The sequence below is a fragment of the Nicotiana tabacum genome, chromosome 7, assembly GCF_000715075.1.
Source record: "Nicotiana tabacum cultivar K326 chromosome 7, ASM71507v2, whole genome shotgun sequence".
Taxonomy (NCBI): domain Eukaryota; kingdom Viridiplantae; phylum Streptophyta; class Magnoliopsida; order Solanales; family Solanaceae; genus Nicotiana; species Nicotiana tabacum.
The window spans coordinates 74,074,330-74,093,764 of NC_134086.1; positions in this window are offsets into that span (position 1 = coordinate 74,074,330).

Here is a 19,435-nt window from a genome sequence, read left to right on the forward strand (position 1 = left end):
TCTGCTTCTTTGAATCCATTACTGGGTAGTCCATGTAACCATTCCTTTGGGTGCTCTTCCTTCTTCGTTACAACAAAAGATCAAGATGCCAAGAGATGGGGGAATTCTTACTATCGAAGCTATTGCATAGTTTGCCCCAATGATGGCCTTTTTTATCTCATTCGTATTCCAAGTCCGTTAGTAATTGTTTACGGTGGGTGGGTAAGCAGGAGGACGAGAAGGTTAGCGAGGTTCCTGCTATGATGAAGTGAAAGATCATTCACTATAGTGGGAAGAAGAAAGATGGGAGCAAGCGGAGCGAGAGCAAAGCAAGCTCTAGTGGTGGGTTGTCTTTGTGGTCCCATCTTCCTCCTTGCGATGAAAAGGCAATGTCAGGGAGTCCGACTCTTCAATCAAAAAAATATAATCGTGTGCGAGTTCGTCAACACCGCCCCGCATCTCATCAATCAGAACTAAATCCTCAACAAAAAATATATAGCACGACACCTCCCCTTGAATATGGTGCGTCAGTGCATCCATCACTACTGCAAATAGGAACGGGCTAAGTGCAGATCCTTGGTGTAACCGCATAACTACCGAAAAAATCTCAAAGTCTCCTCCCACTATCCAAACTTGAGTCTTAGCTCCATCATACATGTCCTTAATCACCCTAGTGTATGCAACTGAAACACCTTTTACCTCCAAGAATCTCTAAAGAACCTCCATAGGGACCTTGTCATATACTTTCTCTAGTTCAATAAACACCTTGTGCAAACCCTTTTTCCTATCCCTATATTGTTCCACCAACCTCCTAATATGATGGATAGCTTCTATAGTCGAACAACGAGGCATGAATTTGAGTTGGTTCTTGGATATAGACACTAACCTTCTCACCCTCTTTTCCACCACCCTCTCCCACACTTTAATATTATGGCTAAGCAACTTGATACCCCTATAGTTGTTACAATTCTTGATATCACTTTTATTCTTATACAATGGAACCATCATACTCCACCTCCATTCCTCTGGCATCTTCTTCGTCCTAAAAATAAAGTTAAACAATCCAGTTAGCCACTCCAAGCCTTCTCTACCAACATACCTCCAAATCAACCGGAATTTCATCAGGTCCGATTGCTCTTCCCCTGATCATCTTTCACATAGCCCACATGAACTCTTCAACCTTAATGCACCTACAGTAACTAAAATCAAAGTGACTCTCGGAGGGCTCCAATTCACTCAACACAATCTATTTGTCCCTCTCTTCATTCAGAAGTTTATGAAATTAGTCTGCCACCTTAGCTTAATCTAAGCCTCTTCCATTAAATTCTGTCTTCCTCATATTTGATGCACCTCACTTAATCCAGATCACGAGTCTTTCTCTCTCTTGCCTTGGCTAGCTAGAATAACTTCTTTTCCCCACCTTTATCCCCCAATTCTTCATACAAACGACCAAATGCCGCCTCTTGGATTACGTGACTGCTAACTTCGCCTCCTTCCTAGCCTTCTTATACCCTTCTCTATTTTCCCTCCTCTCCTCCTCGTATGTGCTCTTCACTAACTTTAATTACGCCACTTTCTTTGCTTTCACTTTTTCTTATATCTCTTCATTCCAACACTAGTCTCCTCCATGCTCGCCAGAGTTACCCTTGGAGACCCCAATCACCTCTTTGGTAGCCTCCCTAATACAGCTTGTCTTTATTGAGCACATACCATTCGCGTCCTCACTACTCCTCCAGGCCCTCATATCCATCAGTTTCCCTTCCAACTCTTGCACTTTATCATTGGACAAGGCTCCACGCATGATCCTTGGATGTCCCCTTACCACCCGTTTCTTCCTTTTTATCATGATGCTAACACCCATCACCAAGAGCCTATGTTGTGTCGCAAGGGACTCACTTGAGATAACCTTGCAATCCTTGCACAGACCATTATCACATCTCCTGAGTAGGAGATAATCAATCTGAGTCTTAGCCACCGTACTCTGAAAGGTAAACAAATGCTCTTCCCTCTTGGGAAAGCTAGAGTTCGTTATCACCAATTCAAAAGTTTTAGTGAAATCCAACAATGAAGTACCTACTCTATTCCTATACCCAAAGATGAAACCGGCATGAACCTCATAATATCCCCTAGCAGTCGTCCCAATATGACCATTAAAATTCCCTCTAACTTCTTAGTGGGTAGAATACCAAGCACAACCTCATCCAATCCCTCCTAGAAGCGCCTCTTAACCTCATCATCCGAGCCCACTTGGGGTGAGTAAATGCTAATGATATTTAAAGTGAGCTCTCCAATTACTAACATGATATCCATTAGTCTATCATTCACCCACCTAACCTCAACCACCGTCTCTCTAAGTTCCCTATCCACCAAAATACCCACTCCGTTCTTACCTTTTATGCCACGAGCACCACAATTTAAACCCATCCGCACCTATCAACATTGATCCTACCTACCTAGTCTCCTGGACACATGCTATATTAACCTTCCTCAACTGGAGAATCTTAGCCAACTCTGTAAATTTACTCGTCAATGTCCCTATGTTCCACAACCCAATTCTCAACCTATAGTTCCCTTGTTCCCTGTCATGACCCCAAATTCCCTCCTTAGGATGTCGTGATGGTACTTAGTCTTTACTACTAGTTAAGCCTAATACATACTTAGAATTAACAGATTTAAAACAATCAACTATTAAATATGAACCCGAAATTTCTATACATGGCCAACAACTATTAATAGATGTACAATATTCTAAAACCGGTTGCACAAGTCATAAGCTCTACTGAGTTCACTAAAAAATCTCTAAGTACAACTGTTCAAGAATAAAATAAATAATAGTAAAGAAAGACAACAGGAGGTGACTCCGAGGCCTGCAAAGGGGATGAGGGGTATACTAGAAATCTCTATCGCAGCTCACTATCAGCTAACTAATGACCGATACACTCGGAGGTATTTGCATCTTCACAAAAAATGTGCCGCAAGCGTAAGATGAGTACACCACAGCGGTACTCAGTAAGTATTAAGCCTAACCTCGGTAGAGTAGTGAAGAGGTCATGTCAAGACACATACTAGACGTAGAAACCTGTGCAGCAAAATGACAAAATCTAACAATGTACAATTAAAGGCAGTTAAAGGACAATTAAGAAATTTATCCATACAAGTCTAACAACAGTAGCAAAGCAACAATTGTTAGTAAGAGAGTACATGCGGTAAAGACAATAGGTAACCAAGTACAATCAAAATACAAATGGAAGGAGATAACGAAGACAAGAACCACAACCGTTCAATTCATCAATCTTTTCAACGTAAAATGTACCACAAGAATCATACTGAAATACCACTATTTAATAAAGGCAGAATAGCCTGAGAGACACCTCTACTTATTCGAGTTTGACAAGTCGGTCCTCCTACCTCACAAAGTTTTAAATAGGCACATATACATGCTTAAAACTAATATTTTAAACTCCTCTGACCATTGACCAAGCCTATGTGGCATTGAATATACTAAGTTGTACAAAGTGCGTGGTTACACACGCTTAAGAGCAAGTGAAGGTAATGTTTTGATTAAGAAAATATTTTAAACTAAAAAAGTAATGACAATAAAATAAAAATAAAAGGAAGAAATTTCCCAACCCCTCCAATGTTTTCCACTCCTCTCTTCGCGTAAACCCCTTTCCCCCTTCTCTGCATCCTCCATTTTTCCCGACATCCCACCACCACTAAGCAGCTTTATACATTTATTGTTCCTATCCATCAGATTCACAAAGAAATAAATTAGAAATTATATAAAAAAATCCACACACGGTTCAACTACTTAAATTCTCTATCCATAATTGCTTGCATCATACCCAATTTAGAGTTAATGCAAAAGTTATTCCTGTAAAGAGAAATGGTAGAAATATCAAAAATTGTGCTCAACCAGGGAAGAACAGTCTTCAATAGAGGGAAGCCTAATAAACATTCAAAAATTTTAAATGAAAAAAAGAGTTACAGCGATCCAACCCAATATCGGAATTTTATATCTGAAACTCAAGGCGAGCAGCTCACGACTCCGACTCCAATTTTGGCACCCTCCCTTTCAAATACAAGCTAAACCCGATTCCATCATCATCCAAACCCTAAAAAACCTCAAGGCCTCCTCCTCCGCCTCCAGTTACAAAACCCTAACTCTCGCCGATGTTGGCCTCTCCACCACCTGTAATGAAGTGACAAACCTCCCAACCTCCCAATCGACGAGATACAATACAATATAAGGGTCATTATCGGTGAAAATTCTGATCAAAGTTTCGGATCTAAAACCCATATGATAGTAGAAACATAAAATACAAAGACAATGGGATAGGGATAAGGATAAGGAAACGGGAAAAGCATGATCGGAATACATGATTTTTATGTTTGAATTTTATTTTTATTTTGATTTTTGATTTTGATTATTTTTAATCTACCATGTGACATGGCATCTCCACATTGTTATTTTTTGACGTGGCAGCCAACATGGAGGAGATTGTATTACATGCACTGACAGCCTCTTGTCATAAGCGTTTATTATACACGGTTGGAAGGAGTGTAAGTGTTCAATTGGCACATTGTTAAGTTTGGGGACCGGCACGACAAAGTGGCACAAGTATAAGTGCCATTTAGGCTATTCTGCCTTTAATAAATCCCAACTCACAAATCATAATCACACGACATCTCATGCCCACTTTATAGATCACAACTGCACGGACAATCTACGTGCTCCACGAACAACTCACATGCTAATTCTATTAACAGAAACCTCATATCTGCACTGACAACTCACGTATCAACAATAACAATATCTTATATCCATACAGATGACTCACGTGCCAACAGTTCAGTTCCCACATAGAAGGCAAATATTCTAGAATATACATCAATGATAAATGTACATTAAGAATTATACTCATGGACTGATATAGGTGGCAGATTGTAGTGTATGCTTGTGCAAGTGTACTATCAGAACTCAAGTCAACAAGTAAGATCAAGGACACCGAATATCACATTGGAAACAGCACAACAAAACCCACAATATGCATGACACACACACGTTAGTCACACCACCACATAAATATCAACAATGACAACACCCCTGGGCTATCACGAATCATCTTTGATGTAGCCCACCTTGTCTCGCTGCGTGTGCAATAGTAAAGTAAATGTCCGCCTTGTCTCGCCACACGCACATCAATAATTAGCTCGTCTTGTCTCGCCACATATGGAAACTCAATATATATAGTCCACCTTGTCATGCCGCATGTGCAAATATCATTAATAAAATTAGGACAAACAACTTACTTGTAAACACCCTGAAAATCCTCTCTACAATTCCACGTGTGCCAAAAATATAACAAAACAATATACCAACTCGCACCACATGTGTCAATATGCCACAACACTTCCATATCAACAATTCAATACCACAACCACATAGCCCACAACTCAACAACACAATATACAACAACAACAATAACCCAAAGGTACATCATGTAAATCAATACAAGAATTATAACAACACAATGAAACAGGAGAATAATCTCAACAATGATAGACATAACAAATACTAATGACTTCAAATAAGAATAACCCAACAATGAGATAGATAACATGTAGTGACTTCAAATAAGAATAAATCATTTATGGAAGAGATAATGTGACAATAAAAGAGGAAACAATTTCAATTAAAGCATGTAAGAGTAAATTTGGAAATAAAAGATAGAACATGGACAAACAAATTCAAATAAAGCACGTGAGAGTAAATTCAACAATGAAGGATGTAACATGTTATGACAAGTTCAATCAAGAGCATGGAAGAAGTCTAAAAGTCTACACCGGTCGAGATACCACATATAGCCCGTGTACACACTCTTCACCTCATGTACACATCTTCCACATAATACAAATATTACAATCAAACCAATACGTAGGGGTTAGTTTCCCCCACACAAAGATAGGCAAGATATTTACCTCACTAGGCCAAATCAACACTCAAAAATAGTCTTTACTTTACAATTCACCTCCGCTTGGCTCAAATCTAACCAAAATCGACTTGATAATATCAAATAATGCAAGAGAAACAAATTCCAATAAGTAAGGCTATGATCTTTATACAATTTTCAAAAAGTCAACAAAAGTCAACCCTGGGCCTACTCGGGTAAAACTCGGGTCCAAAGGTAGTTCTTGACTACCCATAACCCCACGAGTCCATATATGTGTTTTGTTTCAAAGTTCAAGTCCATCTCGACTCTCAAATCCTAAATTTTTATTTTTCAAAATATAAACAAAATCTCCCAAATTTCCTCTTTGATTCTCATAAGATTTATATTAAATCTAATATAAAATCATGAAATATAGTTAGAAATGGATTATAATAATTTACCAAATGATTGTAGATGAAAATCTCCTCTCCAAATCGCCTGCTACCGAGTCTAGGGTTCAAAAATTTGAGAGATGAGGCTAAAATCCCGTCTCCCAGCTTTTATGTTCAGTCGCAGATGTTGCAAATGCGAACCCAGCAAATGTGAATAATGATCGCAAAAGCGACGTCCAATGTAGTCCTACTGACATTGCAAATGTGATGAAAAGTTTGCAAATGCGAACATGGAACATAACGCAAAATGGGACTATGGTGATCACCAAACGCGACCAAGCCTAGCCCAGGCCCCATTGCAAATGCAAACACTGAGTTTGCAAATGCGAATCCAATAATCCCCAGCCTATATCGCAAAAGCGATGTCCACTCTCGTAAATGCATTAGCGTAAATGAGATCATAGTCTCGCATATGTGAGGCTTGAAGCATCTTTGCAAAAACCAAAAAACCAAGAACTCATCCAAACACTCCGAAACGCATCCGAAACTCACCCGAGCCCTCGGGGGTCCACACCAAATAGCAATACAAGTCTAAAAACATAACACAAACTGTGTGCTTGATTAAATCATAAAAATAACATCCAGAACCACGAATCGGACATCAAATCATATGAAATTAAGATTGAAATTCAAGAACTTCTAAAAGCACAACTGTGCATCCGATTCCTATCAAATCAACTCAAAATAATGCCAAACCTCGCATACACATTCTGAATAACAAGAATGACTATTCCCAGTCCTAAAACCAAATTCCAAATCTGATAGGCATAAAGTAAACCATAGTCAAACGTAAGGAATTTGTAAACCTTCAAATTGGGAACTTTTAGAAAAACAAATCAAATCAACCTAGGAAACTCTGAATTTAATTCCGGGCATACACCCAAGTCCAAAATCATAATACGAACCTATCAGAACCATCAAAACACTATTTAGGGGTCATTTTAACAAAAGTCAAACCTCAATCAATATTTTCAATTTAAGGTTCTAGAATGAGAATCACTCATCCAGATCAATCCTGAAACATTCAAAATCGAATTCGACCATACACGCAAGTCATAATACACAATATGAAGTCACTTAAAACTTCGAACTATTGAATAGAGTGCTAAAGCTCAAAATGACCAGTCAGGTCGTTACATTCTCCCTCTCTTAAACAAACAGTAATCCTCGAACGTGCATAAAGTCTTTTCCAAGCCATAAAATCACTATACAAACTCACCGTACACATACTCACGGGTGTCCCCACATCACCCCAATCCGCATAAGCATGGAAACACCACCTCAACTGAAGATTATTCCTTCCACTCATACCGATAAGCCTTAGAATAAAATTTTCACATCCACCGAGGGCCCTATTATCACGCAAACACATTGTACAATCCTCAACTAGCTCTAACAGCTCATACATACATCCATGAGGTATAACCACATGACATAACACATCGGCCATAGGCTCGTAGCAACAATTCTGACCTCAATAACTGCCCATTACTAAACCCGGTACCAGTAAATAGTATATATCGACTAGAACCTTGTTTCAAACCTTCCCAATACTAATAATAATGCAAGAAACCTATGAAACTCATAATTACTCTCCCAAGAAACAAGCCATATAAAATTCCACATGGGCACATACATCACAATCAGATCCCTATAAGCACAACTCGAATATGACTGAACATAGAAGATGAAACATATGAGAGAACTATCAAAAAAGTCCAATAGGTAAAACTCCCCATCAATACCATACCACATACCCAATCCACAGGGAAGAAATAAGAGACACACAACAACCATAATGAATCATACCCCAATATAACCTCACTGTGGCACATAGCCCGGTAAAAACACACCTATTCACCAGGACCCCAAATCCCCACCCTCTATTCAGAATCACAAGTAAGATGAACATCTCAACTACTAAAGCACTCTACTAACTCAATCCCATAGAACCAAAACCACAACACACAATGGCTATCATAATAGAATTCCCCAACTAGCATAAAAACATAAACAGAGTACAAGAATTCTGAAACACAACCATACGTGAAGCAAGGTAGAATGAATCTTACCAATAACTGGAACCAGATCAAAATAATACTAATGCATCTCAATAACCAATGAAAACCATTTCATCTGGTTCAATTGCCTTAGTCCAACCAGGAAAAGCATAACAATGGGCCTGACCTCCCCCTATATGACGAACTCTACCCGCTTGACCTCCACTTCTAGCTGGAAGTACAGGTATAACAACAACTACAATGGAACCTATAGCCTGAATACTCTGATATGGCACACCCATTTGGAGTTTGGGACAATCTCTATGTGGTTGGTATCCCCACACTTAAAGCAACCACTCTGTTGACATGGCTGTGGAAGCTGTCTGGTATGGGTACTCTGGGAACCATGGATATCCGAAGCAACTACTCCTCTTACTACAGGACGCTTACCTAGGGCCCTGCCCTGATCGGTCACTTTTCTGGGAAAACACAAGTTTTCTCGAAGCTTCTTGTTGGAATTTCTGCTATATCAACCTTCCAAACCAAAAGGGGATCACGTGAAGCCTAAAGTGAAAACTAAATTGGCTAACCTACAAAACCTCTATTGTGATGCACCCTACCTCTGAAATAGGGATCAATAGACCCTCCCTGTCCACGAGGCCTCTTAGTCTCTCTGTCCTCCCTATCTCGGCCCCACATACCTTTCCATATTTGAGTGATCTCTGCAACTTGCTGAAACAGAATTTGTCTCCAACTTTAGAGCCATCCTGAACCTAAGAACATCACTGAGCCCCTCGATAAATCTGCAAACTCACTCTCTAATTGCAGGAAATAAGGCCGGTGCTTGTCGGGACACTCGCTGAATCTGACGGCATACTCTGACACTGTAATAATGCCATGGTGCAATTGCTTGAACTCTGTGCGCCATGCATATCGAATGGTATGGGGAACAAATTCTGTCAAAAACATTTCTGAAAACTTAGTCCACATAAGCATGTTACCACTGATACGCTACTCCTGACAGCTAAAATGTACTAAAAGCAACTCCGCTCACCTCTAAAATACCCATGGTACGGAGAATACGGTGGCACTCTACTAGAAATCCCTATGCATCTTAGGTAGTCATGCCGCTTAAAGTAAGAGGATCATACTTCTTGAACCTCTAAAGCCTCTTTTGCTCCTCTTCTAATGCCCATGGCCTGACCTCAAATTAAACCAGAATAACTATATGTATCGACATAAAACCCAAAACCTAGCCAATGTGAGCCTGCTGCTCTGGATTACGGGCTACATGAGTCCTCATCCCTCAATTTGTGAAGTAGCTGGTGCGATCGATATCAATCCCGATGAGCCAATGAACCAAACATGCTCAGAAACTATGCTAAAGTCTCCTGAAGTCTGGGGGTAGCAACAGGCATCTCCTGTGCTAGTCCCCTAACTAGAGCTACTTGTGGCTCCTCAATTGTTATTCTGGCATGTGCTCCTCCTCAGCCTCTGCCTTTGCCTCGGCTTCTAGCAACGTCGACTCTGGGGGAAGTATCATCAGTAGCTGCAGCTGGCATATTTACCATCTATGAGAGAATAGAATTACAATGCTCAAACTCCGAAATTAATAAATTTGCACGATGGGAATAAAAGAAGTGAAGTTTCCTACTGGTTCCGTAGCCTCATTGTTACACCCCGTGTTTTCGTACATGAAAATACGCTATAAGTAAATTGATGAAAGCTCGGAAATGAGATTATTTTAATATTATAAGCATCTTATGCTATTTCAAACAAGTAATGAGTAAATTCGTGAAGGTAAGAAAGTAAGCAAGTTGAAAAAAATGAATTTCGTCAAAGTTTAACATTTTGTGATAAAATACGACCTGAGCTAAAATACCCGGTATTTATAGACTAGTACCATACAAGGTACTACATGGCCAAGATAGTAAGGTGTATAAGGTTTGTTAAAAGTGATTAGTATTTTAAATAATTTAAGATAATTCTTAATTATGTGGGTAATTGGTTAATTACCGGATAACGGAATATTACCTAATTAACTAATAAGTTTGGGATAAGATCAGGACCCCACCTCCACGTGGAAGCTTTTGCCACAACATATTGTGACGCTTACATCTTTTAGATAAGTGGCATGAATCCATGCATCCAAAATTGGTTACAACTATCCCCATCTCCAGAAACACTATAATATTTTGATGAAAATAGAAAAGGTGGATAGTTTGAAGCCATGTGACTGAACTGATCTCTTGAATTCATGTAAGAACTAAGGTGTGAGAATCTTAATTTGTATTGTTAAAGCTATGATAGTCAACTGATTTAGAGCCAACAAAGTAAGCAACTTGGAATTTTCTCATGACGTTATATCCGTACTAAAAGTATATGGAAATTTGTGCAAGTCAAACCAAAAATGGAGTTTTCAATGGAAGTATTAGATGAATTTTCAAGTTGGCAGTGACAGATTCAAGGGTCACTCTCATGGCTTTAAGAATCTTTTGTCTTGGAGTAGTTGGATATTTCTTGGTTGAATAGATATGAGCAATTAAGGTATGTTAAGGCTATTCCTTCTTTATTTTTGGCATGATCCAAATAATACAAATGAAACGAGCAAAATATGAAACTTTCATGAATGACTCTATTTATAGAAATACTAGGGGTGTCTATATTCTTGATTTCCCACATGAATTATTATTATATCTTCTGTTCATGGGTCTCAGAAAAATACATATTTGATAAAGTTTATCCGAAAGGCATATCGATTTTTTTAGCATTACGAGAAAATCTTATTAACGTATTTCTTATGCATTTCATGCATTTAGACATGTACATTGACCCATGATTAGATGGCATTATATACGCGTATATATGTATATTATATATATGGGATATGGGAAAAGGTTTATGGCGTTATATACGCACCACCACCTGATCAGCTGGTATATGTTGATGATTTTGCCCATAGTGACTGAGATGATATATGGGATGCCCTCAGAGGTCTGATAATATTATGAACCCACGTACTTATGCATGATATGATATTCATACGCATATGCATGACACTATAAGTATTTCATGATTTACAGAGTTTTCCATACATACAGGTTGAGTCATGCACTCTATATTTCTTCCGTGTCTTTTATGCACTTATTTATGTGCCTTACATACTAGGTACATTATTCGTACCGACATCCCTTTTGCCTGGGGACGCTGTGTTTCATGTGCGCAGGTCCCGAAAGACAGGCCGAGAGCCCTACAAGTAGGCTATTAGCTTAGCGGAAGATGTTAGTGCACTCCATTTGCTTCGGAGTTGCTTATTTTGTTAGTATGATTTAGACGTGTATTGTTTGTTATGGCGTGACTCTGTCCCGACCTTTAAAAAAATTATGTATTCTTAGAGGCTTGTAGACATATGTCATGTACGTAAAATAGTGTATGGCCTTGTTGGCCTATATTCTGTGTACGAGTGGTTATTTCGGCCTTATAGGCCCGTATGTCTTATGTATAAGTTGGTATTATATGTTGTATTCTACTTAACACACGGCAGCCTTCTGGATCAGTTATCTATGATAGTATGACCTGAAAAGATACGTAATGTTGGTATTCGATTGAGTAAGGTACCGGGTGCCCGTCGCAGCCCATCGGGTTGGGTTGTGACAAAAAGTGGTATCAGAGTTTTTCTGTCCTAGGGAGTCTACAAGTCATGTCTAGTAGAGTCCTGTTTATGGGTGTGTCGTGCACCACACATTTAAGCAGGAGGCTACAGGGTATTTAGGACTGTTACTCTTTATTCTTACTCTATATCGTGTGATAGAGCTCAGTTGTAAGAATTCAAACTCCTAAATTCGATTTTATTTGTTGCACGATGATACCTACATTCAGAAAGACGATCAATAAGGAATATAGTTGTGGAAGTGTTGAGTTAGAGGAACTCGATTTTGCATCTTGCTTATGATGTGTAAATGTAAGGCCTTCAACAAATTATGCATATACTAAAAGGTGTAAGGTTCTTGATAATGAGCTTTTAGGAAAGAATACTTATCCACTCTTACAATAAAAAGGAATAACAGTATCGGAAGTTAGACACAAGTTTCAATAAGTAAAAGAAACAAGGTGGAGAAGGGAACGAGGTACCCAGTTAATGAAGGTTATCGGTATTTACAATCCAGGAAGAAAAAAATAAGCATTTTGATTTATCTTCAATTGTATGAAAGGTATGTACAATTGGCTACACATATCTCATTGATGCCCCATGGAAGTGAATTTAAGTAGTATAAGAGAAGGAAGGATATCAGGATCCGGCTGGGGTTAGAGTGACCCAAAATGGTGGATAGATTATTTGCGTTAGTTGATATTTCTGAAGGATAAAGTGCTAATAGATCTCCTTGTGAGACACCCCGATGATGCACTCTAAAATAGTACATCTAGATATTAGTACTACAAAGATAGGCACTTGAAGCCTGGATAGGATAAATATCATCTTAGTATGACTCCCGTCCTTAGTAGAGAGAAAATGTTAAGCAACTCGAAGAGCCAGTGGATGGAGCAAAGGGGAGCTAAAAGCAAAAGAATATCTTGTCGATAAGTTTTCAGAATAAAGTGATAGACAGAAATATTAGCAGGAAATAAGAAGAGAATGCATTATGAGTAAGATGTGATACATGGATGACAACGGTAGATCAAGAAAAGAAATGACAATATTACAGATTTTGTATTCAAGTGAAGGAAAAGACGAGGAGTGATAGGCCTTGAGACAACAAAAGAGTATAGGCCATAAAGTCATATCATCATTTTGAGAAACAAGTTCGTGAACAAAAGGAAAAGCTTAGAACCCCGAAGTAATACAAATCAGTATGGGCAGGTGAATATGATAACTAAATGTGAATTAAGGACTAAGTGATTGGATAAGACTTAGTATCATCAGAATTTTAGATTTTGTCCCGATGTTAGTAGAATGGACAAAAGAAGAAAATTCATGAGAAATTCAGAAAATGGTCATATAGGAAGACACTTCCATAAAGCAAGCAATGTGAGCAAAGTTTAACTGAAGGGACTGTGTGTGCCGGTTACACTAGGTATCTCCCTCTTGAGTAAGGAAATTTGGTATCCTTGGTACCGAACGATTACCGCAAGGCGAGTAAGGGTCATCGATGATGTGAAAAGACGCCAAATATGAAGAGGTATAACATTTTATGTAGATCATCGTAGAACTAAATGTTAGTACTCCCCTAAAGAAGGGAATATGGAGTGGTGTGCCATGAACTCAAAATTAAGTGGTGCTAGTAATCATGGAATGGTAAAGGAAGAATGCGGTAAAAAAAAGGAATGAGATTACACTTATTCAGCTCCTACGTATACGCCAAGGAGAAGAAGTAAAGGTTCCAGCCCGGGATGTTATTAATAAATAAAGAGCCAGCACAAGATGTAAGTTAAGACAAAGGGAATAATCCAAGAAAGATTACGTGGAGTATTGATATGAGAACGGACCATCGAGCAGTTAGTAGTTCATTTAGGAAGAGTCTTGTTATGGCTAGACAAGAGGATAAAGACAAATTAGCAGATCAATGCAAGATAAACACAGGGAACTCCTACATAGGGAATTCAACCTTGCAGTTATGACATTTTAATACTTGAGTTATATTCGTATAAGAGTTGGGAAAGTTAAAAAGGTACCGTATGAGTATTATGGAAATAAAAGAGAATGCCACATGGAAGACAGTCAAAATATCGGTTCAGAAGCAACCTTACAAGCACAAGGGTGTGGAGGTAAGTATCCACGAATAATTAGAGGCAGGGAAGAACATCAAAAACTCCATCGGGTATATGATGTAATAAGCTCGTAGCTTTACAAGAGTCAGAAGGTCCTCCTTAAGTACTACAATGGAAAACTAGCTGAGAAAATAAGAAAGAAGGCTTCCACCTAAACATAGAAATTCAAAGTAGAAATGGTCATGCTAAAACAGTCTCACTACAAAAATTGTATGCACTCCAAAAGAAAGTGGCACCTACTGTGGCCAATGAATGAGGAGAAAAATCGAAGGTAATATTCGAGACCATATGAGTTGCACAAAAAAATTCCGGCATGCGTGGGAACTAGGATAAGTTAAGTATGAATGCAACAAGGGGGCAGAAAGACCAGAAAAAGTAATTGTGTATGTTTACAGAAAGCTAAGAAGGAACGAAAGGAATTACTTGATAAATGATCCCGAGTTTGTGACATTATGAACGCACTTAAGAGTTTGGAGTTTTATACTTGCAATATATATAGCAGTAGAAGATTCTGGTATACGTTAAAAGAAAAATTGAGCCCAGGTCATAGATGAATGAATGAATGGTTAAAGGATTGTATTATGGATATTCCATAACGCCCATGAAGTACTAAGGTAATGACTAATACTAGGAGACGGAGATCGGAAGATAGCTTAAGCCTACATAAAGGCTGACTAGAAGGAAGAGGAAACTAAAGAGTTACATCAATTAAAAAAATCAGAAGTCTGATTATTGGACCTAGAAAATTATAGACATCATGATTAAGAACATTGCAGAATCACTCTTAATATTAGAGGTTCAAGAAAGATAGCACAATAGCTTAATTTTATAAGGGCTCTATGATTATGCCTGTGAGAAGAGTACTAGCCTCACAAGAAGTCAGTATGAAGCTCCCACCAGATTGTGTATTGTTTACCATGAAAATGGTAAGAACAATTAAATTTGTAAATGGGATTTTAAAAATATGTGATCTATTCCCGAGCTAGTTGTTAGAGCAGTTGATGCTAATAACGCAGAGCTTAACGATGAAATGCGAGCTAAAACAAGACAGTAATCGAACCGAAGGGACCTGTTGCCCGAATGCAAAGCCGATCGATAAGGACCTCAGGGTCGAGACTCGAATCAAGCTCGAGCTATCGGGGGCAACCGGGAATAGGATAACAATTAAGGATACGTTCAAGCAAGGCTCTTTATGGCCAAAGTTGCGCAATATAGCATGAACTAAGTAAGAAGACAATAGATGTTAAAGCGACCTCGAGCCAATGAGAATGAACAAAATAGGAGAAAGAGAGAGAGAGAGTTATTATTGCTTTTGTGGAGAAATGGAGCAACATCAGCCCCTTACAAAGTGGTTCCCCTTATATAGGCAAGGGAACACGGTATGGTACAAATATGTGGAGATTAAACATAAAGTACGGAGATGGGATGGTTTGATGTGATGCCTCAGCATAGGCTCTAGATAGGCCGAGCCTATCAGACGCATCCATGTGCCTTGGGGGCTTCCCCCTCCGTTCTGACTTTGATCTTCGTTTCCTCCGAGTCGGGCTCTAACAAGCCCCGAGGTTAGGAACTTGGTCTCGGCCTCCCGCCCTCGGTTCCTAAAGCATGCTTCTGAAATGTCCTAATAGCGAGAAATCAAGTCTTCTGATTTTGCCACATACATATAGTCTCCGCGTTTCCTATAATGAAGAGATGGGAAATGATTTTGACACTTGACTCTTCGAGCTTCTTTCGGCGACGACGTACCGATGATGCGACTCCTGGCCCGAGCTTCACGGTGATTGGACATCCACAAGCTCGTGCTTTTCAACTTCATTCATTGCACTCCTGATTCTCATTTTTTCAAGGCAAAGGTACCGCCGTCGGTTCGATTTTCCATGGATGCATTAACTGCGCCCATCGGTTAGTCTTCCAAAGCCTGGATGACTGTGTCGTATCTCCTATAAATGGGGTGCCTTGGCTTTGCTTTTCCCATCCTAGTGCTTCCATCGGCTCACTTGCCTTTCACTTCCCATCATCTTCTTTCACCCCTGAACATCATGCTAGGGGCTCATGACCTTAACGCCGTTTCGAGGAGTTCCCTTAGATCATGTTGTGGCCTTCTACCGGGGCTTTACTTCATCAATAATAAGCGTGTTGTCCTTCTATTGCTATGGTTGTAGGTATGTTGGCCCTTGCTGCTACTGCTGGCCCGAGGCGAAGGAGGACGGGGAGTTGGTTTCTCCCTTATGTAGATAGCCGTTCGGATTATGCATTGTTGCTCAAAAGGGGGCTCGGATTATACACCGCTGCTCACCTTCATATCCCGGCTCGACGTGGTGCTCTGCTCCGAGTTTCGGGCTTGCATGGCTAGACGTTCCAAGAAGTGGATTCAAAGTAGCCATGCAAGCAGGATCGAGGATTTTTCGGTCCACTGTCTCTTCGAGGCTTCCTTGGCTAAATAGCGTCCTCGAGCTTTGGAGATCCATGGCGTTTTTTCATCCCTCCCTGCTACTCGCCTTGTCCCTTGGGGATATCAGTGTGGAAAGTTGCGATGAAACTCCCGAGGGGGGGTGTCTGGAGGCACCTGTTGTGGACTTTTGAAGGTGGATCGGTCTTCGGGCTTTCACCTTGCGTGTGCATCCCTTTGTCTTTTCCTTTAGGTGTAGACCCCTGTGGGCTTTTGCAATTTATATGTAATGACCCCTCGAGGGCTGCTTGTACACAAACTTTTATTAATAAGAATATACCCCGTTGATTTCTGCTTTCCTTACTTCTGTATGCTTTTGTACCCTCTGAGGCCCTTTGAATGCTTTCTTTTATTTGTTGGCCGTTGATATCGGGCGCGGGCGCGGGTGTCCGTCCTGGTCTTCTGCTGATCGGCATGGTCTCTTTCGAAACCATCATCGTACTTCAGACCAATCTTGGATCGATCTGATAGGTCCGGGTTATCGAGGCCCTCAGAGTTATATGGAGATCATGCGTCAAATTCTGGGGCCTTCGGGAATGCTACCCTGGATGAAGGCCATCTTTGGGTATCCGGGGGCCCCTATTGATCTTGATGTAGATATCCCCTTTAGAATGTATATGATAGACTTCTGCTGAGGAGTTTGCCTGTATTTGGGCGCTTCCTCGGACCTTCTTGGAGCTTTCACGATCGGAGCTTCTTGTGTTTATACCTCTTTTCAGAAAGAGGGGATCACGATACCGGGTACTTGCCTTGTGTCAAATGTTGGCATTTAAGGCTTCCCGAAGTACGACTTCATTGGGCCGAGGGTTCTTGATGTAGAGTGCTATCTTGAGCTCAGAGATAATACGAATGGCCACTCGAGTCTTGACTCTTCGTTGAAGGATGCTTTCTGGATCAGGTATTGACCCGTCGATCTGTATTGAGGCTGTTGGCTTCCCGGGGCCTACCTCGGGCAAGAGAATTGTCGCTACTTCTCGCATATATGTGGGGCGGCTTCGGCTTTTTTCGCAAGACTTCACTATTTTTAGATAACTGCCTTTCTGCTTTGGCACTGGGTACTCCATCTCTTTAGGTGCAAAAAGTGTTGGTGCACGTGCTTGCTTTGATAGGTTAGTTTCACCATAGTCATGGAAACCACTTCGGAGCCGATCCGACAGGGGACAGGGGGTGCTGCTCCTGGTGCTCAGGAACCGAGGGAGTTCGCTCTGGAGACAGCGTCCTTGATAAGAGAGGAACACCTGGAGATGGCGAGGAGATACTGCGGGTGGAGCGAGGGGATAACACTGCAGGTGCTTTCCCCAGATAAGGGCATTGCAGACTCCACCGATGGATTCTTGAGCGTATACCTATACCCTTTCGCATTTGGCCCCCCTAATAGGGTCGTGCTTGATTTTTTCTTGAAGTATCAGGTTACCCTGACACAAATTCATCCGTCATTTTGGGGAACGACATTGATGATAAGGTTCTTCGCGGAGAAGGTCGGGCTTGAATTCACGCTCGATCACCTTGTCAAGCTATATCGGCCCTTTCATCGTCGAGGCCTGCTAACTCTGAGATGTCACTCGTCCACGCCCTTTGTTATTGATAACAAGGAATGTGGGGATCGAGAGTGGTCTAGTTGGTTTATTCAGGTACGGACGACCGACATTATCCCTGTGGAGTTTTTGCCATTTCCTAAAGGGTGGAATTATGCACAAGAATGAGGCGTTTGGCGCTTTTTCAGATTTTGCCTACAACAAAAATCAGCTGAGTAATAATGTTGTCTCCCTTGTTGTAGCAACTTTGTGGACGTCGGGTGAAGCCCATGATCTACCCGGCTGGGTTCGGAAGCTGGTGACCTATTTGTCCTGTGACGAGCGCATGTGGCGAGCTGTACTTCATACCGGATGGGGAGCGTAGTACCAAGGTATGTGCGTATGCTGCCTTTGCCTTGCCTTAGTATACCCGAGGTAATATTTTCCCCTTCCATTTGTGCTGGATTTGTTGTTTGCAGATATTGGGTGGTTCCTTGGGATGGGGCACCCACGGTGTGATGGAGCCTTTAGTGGTGCTGGTTGAGCTCACATTTCCGAGGAAGGGGCGTCGCCCGAGTCCATTGTTCCCGGAGCACCTGATTCCCGGCTGGTGATTCCTTTGAGTGAATACGCCGTGCCCGAGGTTGGTTCTTCTGGGGCCGGTGTGTTCCGACTTCGAGAAAGTCCGTTGGCTTCACTTTATGGTGAGTTCATGTACAGTTTCCCTATGCCCTGTTCCCTCCTCCCTCTATTAAACCTTCCTTGTGTAGGCCTGTGATAGGCTTAGGTCCGAGCTGCTCTGTCAAGGGGCCAAGCTTCAGAAAATTCTGGATGAGGGCGAATCCCTTAGGCTCCTTAGCAAGGAGAAGGAAGTTGATCTGCAGCATTGGCAATATGAGGCACGCCAGAGCTCAAACTATGAGAGCTATTTGATGGAGCAGGTAACTTTTTGTTGTACGTGCTTTGTTCCTTTCTAACCTTAAGGCTAACCCCTTTTGCCGTATCAGTTGTAGAGGAAGACGAAGGCTTTAGAGTACCTCAAAGGCGACGTCAACCGTGTCAAAGTTGCTTGCGGGGAGCTAAAAGCTCAAGTGCAGGCTTGAACTTTGGAGGAGATGAGTGCCTCAGCTAAGGTTCCTGCCTTCGAGGTCCAACTCCGCTTGACTCATAACAATGCCAAAGTTCAAGCGAATATGATTGGGAAACTCGAATATGATCTCTCAAAGGTCAGAACTGAGATAATTGATGCCCGGGTAGAAGCGGCACTAAGCAGAACCAAGGCCGATCATGAGATAGCGATTCGTATGAAGGATGTTGCTGATGCCCAAGCTGAGCTGAAGCG